This window comes from Xiphophorus couchianus, chromosome 22 (assembly GCF_001444195.1).
Source record: "Xiphophorus couchianus chromosome 22, X_couchianus-1.0, whole genome shotgun sequence".
NCBI classification, from domain to species: domain Eukaryota; kingdom Metazoa; phylum Chordata; class Actinopteri; order Cyprinodontiformes; family Poeciliidae; genus Xiphophorus; species Xiphophorus couchianus.
In genome coordinates this window covers 26,136,912-26,142,758 of record NC_040249.1, presented here as the reverse complement: position 1 = coordinate 26,142,758, position 5,847 = coordinate 26,136,912, and the positions used below count along the sequence as shown (strand labels likewise).

General features: G+C 41.8%; 1 pseudogene; it reads left to right on the top strand.

Moving 5' to 3' along the window:
- Positions 1–438: 438 nt before the first annotated feature.
- On the top strand, positions 439–5,318 carry LOC114137882 (zona pellucida sperm-binding protein 3-like; annotated as a pseudogene).
- Positions 5,319–5,847: the final 529 nt, after the last annotated feature.

Genomic DNA, 5,847 nt, shown 5'->3' with positions numbered 1-5,847 from the left:
CTGCAGTCCGACTGGGTCGGCTTTTAGGTTGAGATGGAGCTTCAACACAGACCACCATCGCCACCATCAGGATGAGGTTGGAACGACAGGGTCATCCGAAAGTTGATTTGTTATCATTCGTGCATTCAAAAAAAAAAAAAAAAAAGAGAGAGATTTTGACTTTTGGCACTGAAAACATCAAATTTTCACAATTCGACCATCATGTAACTAATACATTTGTTGATTTGTTAAAAAGCTGAAAACCTGGAAGACCGTGGAGCATTTTAAAGTATTTTTTTTGTGGAGTTTGGAAATCAAACATAGAGATGCCACTTTGAAACATCATCTCCATCAAAAGATTGATAACAGAAAGCAGCTTTCCTTTTTTCTTGTGAGTGATGGACATGCGCACACACACACACACACACACACACACCCTAACACGCCCACACACATATATACATATATAAACATATCTGGTGGTGGTGACATTTGTGAAGGTGGACCATCGTAAATCTCTGTTTTATGAGCAGCTCCTGCTGAACCCAGCAGACTGCTGACCACGTTGCCTTGGCATTCAAGACCGTAATGTGTCAAAAAATAAATAAAAAAAATGCAGACCTGGAGGTTTAAACTCCCTGAGAGATGTGATTGATTTGCCTCATGAGGGCAGTGAAAGGCACTCGCTGTTGGAGGTTAGACTTGTTTCTGGTTTTGAGATGAATTTGCTCGTTACAATCATCGTAAGCGGAGGCAGAGACGTCCGAGTCCTTATCACATCCTGATCTACGAGAGAGAAGACAATAAGTCGCGGCAGAGGCTAAAAAATAATTAATAAAACTCAGATATTTCTTTATTCTAAATACAATTTTATAATTGTTTTACTATTTTTGCTCTCGGCGTTCCACAGTGGATCATTCCTGGGTCCACTTCTTTTTATTTGATATCTCTGGCGTTTTGCTGATTTTCAGGCATCAAACATTAACTTCTTTTTTGTTGTTGTTTGTTTGTGATGCTTTTATTTACTTTGTGGCGTCAGATAATTTAGCAGCTCCAACACTGACTGTTCTAAAAAAATAGCTTTAAAGCTAAAAATGAAATCTTATGTCCTACAACTCAAATTAAAAGGTTTTGAAATTTCACTGATTGATATTTCTCTCTCCTTCAAACTGTGGTTAAAATTGAAGCTAAAGGTTTAAGAGACGTATCTGCAACTTTTAGGTCTTTCACTGGAGAGATGAAATGTCTTGCGGATGCCTCTTTAGCCCCGTTGAGGCAGAGTGGAGCTCTGAGATTCACCTTAAACTTTAAAACTCTGCGTTGGATGCGTTTTGCTTTGTTTGAACATTAATAAAACTTTTTGGCACATTCATAAAGGTATTCTTGGCCTCCCCTAAACGTTCCAGTGTGTTTCCACTTTGGTTCAAATTACTTACTTCTTTTGTCTTGTTTTAGGTATTTGGATAATTTGTTTTGATTTGACTGTTGAGTCTAATGCTCACTGGATCTTTACTCATTAAATAAAGCAGTAAAATAAATAATCTGCCAGTCTTTTTCTGTCAAAGGGAAGGGATTCAGTGTTCCAGCTCTCCAGGCTGGAATCCAATCAAGTCTTTATGAGTAGGCGGAGCCAGTGCATATCTTTTGGTGTAAGGACAAAGGCAGTGTTGCTCTTTGAGACGCTGTGATGAGTTTCAGAGCAGCTGCTTTTTTAGGGTCTGTGCTTCTCCTGTCAGGAGGAAATCTTTGCGCCGCTGCTCAAAACTCGTTGGTCATCAATGAGACCGCCAGCCAAACCCCAAGGAAACAAGTGACAATAAGCTCACAGCAGGCAACGCAACTTTCTCCTGTCACCTTACGTCTCGAAACCTACCAGCTCAGAAACCTGTCCCAGTCTGGTGAGGAGCAGAGCCTGCAGGTGGCTGAGGCCAGGCTTTCCTCAGAACAAAAGAAAACTTGTTAGTCCAAGGCCCGAAGCTCAACCTGTCCAGTCCTGACCCTGGCAGAAAAAGACCTAAGGTAGTTTAGGCATGCTTTATCTTTCTGACAACTCACCGGCATCTCTGTCTGCACAACATCAATCAATCTGAGTGATCTTCCAGGTTGTGAAGCCCGAGCGGCCCGTGCCTGCGCCAGCGGAGACCGTGTTGGCGAGCTGCGGTGAAGAAAAGGTCACCGTGGCGGTCAAAAAAAACTTTCTAGGTAATGGCTGCTGGAATTGATCAGTTGTGTTTGTTTTTTAGTCTGGTTTCCTCCTGGTCTATGTGAAAACTGCATGTCTGGGTTAGAGGCCTGAGTTGGTAAAGCTCAGGGCTCTAAGACTGACTTAAAGATCAGTGTTCTGTTTCCTGTGATTTTGCTTTTTCTTCACCGTTTTCCTGTTAGAATTTAGAGCAACACATTATATGTTCTGTCCCTGAACCTCAGCTTGTCAATTTGATTCCTCCTCTCTATTTTCAGGTAATGGTCAGCTGATCCAACCCAATGATCTGAGTTGAGGAGGCTGCGTGGCGGTTGACGCTGTGGATCACATCCTGCTGTTTTGAGGCAGAACTCCAGGGACATGGCAGCACAGTAAGTGTTCACCTCATACACGACTGCCAGTGTGCGTTTGAAGTCGCTAGGTGTGTTTTGATCCTTTCAGATGACAGAAGTGTCTCTTATCTACACCTGTTTTCTAGTATACTTTCCAACGCCGGTTGGCAACGTGTCCATTTTGAGGACCAACCCGGTGGATGTGCCAACCCAGTGCCACTTTCAGAGGTAAAGCCTCACTTTTATTGCTGGGAACATTTAATCTTCAAGCTATATTTGTATTGAATTTATATATGTTAATTATGTTGTATAAGAAGAACGTAATGCATTCACGGAAATTGTGTATTTGACAAATAGCGACTTAAAAATAAAAAATTAAGCTGTTAATATCCTAATTTTCTAACACGGACATGAATATTTCAAGCTGAACAGTTTTTTTTTTTTTTTTTTTTTTTTTTTTTTTTTTTTTAAAAGACTTAAATTAGGAAAAGAATATGTCGAATTTTTACAGCAGATTTTTGAATATTGTTTTGTAATCAGGTCTTGTCACGTGTATATTTCAGGCCGAGGACATTTTGCAAGGCTGACAAGTTTAACATCAGGGAACAATATTGATGTATAAAAGCTCCACAGCAGCTTTTGGGATCAACTCTCTTTAAGGGTTGATGTAAACATGTTTGCACAAGATGATCTGTAGTGAACCAGTTTCTACGTTTTTCTCGCAGTGAGCAGCATGAGGCCTCTGCGGACGACGTTCGCCTTTGAAAAGCAAACGGAACAGCAGCTCCACTTTGCGTTGCGCCTCATGACAGGTGGGTGCAGGTTTAAAAAAATAATAATAAAATACTGATTTATATCCAGAAACTTTAAAGATTAAGACTTTACTGCCAACTCTTGAAAATGCTAAACAGGACGAGGTGAGATTACATGTCTTGTAGGCGGGAGCTGACCCAACAGGGTCACCCTCACGGCGAGGCGATCAATATCTTCCTGATTATGGTTCCTAATTAATTCCAAATGGACAGCAGATAATATCAGAGCTGAACTGTTCTTCTTAAAAGTTGGTCTTCCAGAGCTCTGATTACTTTAGAGAAGTTAAGCCAGTTTTTTTTTAAACTGCATTTCACAGAAACAGACCCTCATTTATGTTTCTTATCCAGGTTCAATTTCTTTCGTTTTATTGATGTTACCGTATCTACATCAGCCCAGACCAATCATCTTCCCCTGGGCATCATTTTAGCTTCATCTAATTGGATTGATGGTCCCGACTTTGCTTTTCCACTTACTCTGCATGTTTGTCGTGTGGATTTGATTAGAGGACTGGCGGTCTCTCAGGGCGTCCAACGTCTACTCCGTGAGAGAGATGATGCAAGTGGAGGCGGCGGTGATGCAGGGCTTTGTCCCTATGAGGGTCTTTGTGGACAAGTCCAAGTTCTCACCCCAGTTACTCCTTCATCATCGTCAACCATGGGTGAAGAGCCTTGGATTAACTGTGTTTTTTGGTTGTTTGTTTGTTGTTTTTTTCAATCTGCAGATAAATTAAGGTTTAGGGAAGGTTTGTGTGTGTGAATGTGGTTTCTCTGTGGGGGTGGGGGAGGCGTGTGGGGATGTGTGTGTGTGTGTGTGTGTGTCATTTCAAGGTGTTTGACTGACTCTAAGCTGACAGGAGCCCAGTCTTACTTCACGCCGAGGAGCCAAGAGGATAAACTTCATTTCCAGCTGAAAGCCTTCAAGTTCATACAAGATGACAGGAGCGAAGTAAGAGAAGTTACTCTGATTTGTTTATGCACTTTGAAAAATACCTTATATATATTTATGCAGAAGCACATTTTTGTCAGTGTGTCCTCTTTCCCCTTGGTTTTCCTTTTATCCTGTTTACATTTAACTGTAGCACTGTCTTAGTGCTTTAAGGCAGGACAGGTATGTCCCAACGTTAGAATGTTATTGAAAATGTTTAATTTTCCACTAAAACAGCCTGCTCCTTCCTGACTGAAGCCGGAAGGTGAGCCCCCTCACTGCGACACAATAATTATATATTTTTTTTAATTTATGTTTTTTACAACTCCACTACCATAACATGACACGTTTTTGACTGCGGACAGATGGGTGGCATTAGGTGGAGACAACAAGGTGTGTAGCTGCTGCGAGACCAGCTGCGATGGGCAGATGCAGAGAAGAAACCCCCGCAGCAGATTTACATGACACTCTGGGATGGCTAATGAGCATACGGCACACGTACAGGACATATATTTTTGACACGTTCTCCAGTGCCATTGTGAAAAAGCAATAGCAGAAACGTGAGACGACTGTGTTTGGGCGAGGTTAGACCCCTGTTTTAACCATTTGGCTAAATTGCTTTTTAATTGGACTGAGTTTTAAGTCGGACCAATCAGTAGTTGCCCTAAAGCTAAAATGTTTTTTTGTTTGTTTTTTCCACCTTGCATTGGTATCGTCTTTCCTCAGCTCTGCAGTGGGACGGGATGGTAGCTCTGGGTCCCATCCTGTTGGAGGACGGTGCTTCTTCCTGAATCAGTTCATCAGACATGAGACGAAACTGAAACTGGTAACCCTTGGTAACGTCTTCCTAGCTAATTCCGACTGCTGTAGCTAACAGAGCCAATAATCCCCATCTATTCCTTCTCATGCTCCCTCCCTCAGCTTCTTATTCATCCATGGGCCCGCTGTGTGGAGCAGGTGTTACTCTGGCTGTGGTGATGGGCTTCGTGAGCACTTTAGTCTGCAGCAGGCTCCATAAACCCGCTGGGTATTCTGTTTGTACCTGACTTAAGCCAATAAAACATTCATATCCCCACTTCTTTCTTTCTTTCCTTTCTCTCCTTTGGGCAGAACTGAAATGTTTGCTTCTCCCAAGTTGATGCAAGACTGACACACCTCTCCCAAGATTTAAAAAAAAGTGTAGAAATTCAACATGGGAGGGAGTTTTTGTTAGTTTCTGATTTTTTATTTTTGTGTAACTTTTTTGGGGGGGTTTTTTCTTGCAGTTTAAGAGGGGTCACAACTGCTGTCCAATCACACAGGAAATGAAATTGTGGTTAAAATTTGAGTGCATGCAAAATGAAATTGTGCGCATTTCCGTTGCTGATTGTAGATGTTAATATTTCATGCTAACAGTACCACCATCCATGTACTCAACCTTAATCTTCACTACATGAATTATGTTTTGTGGATCCTTTTTCTTTCGGGTAACCTGCATGAATATTTCGGTGGGGGACATTTCAATCCACTCCATTACCACATAGTAATCGTGCGGCGTTGCTGGAACACGCAGCTCCCAGTCACAATGGTCGCATGTTTAAAATTCGTCCATTTTCA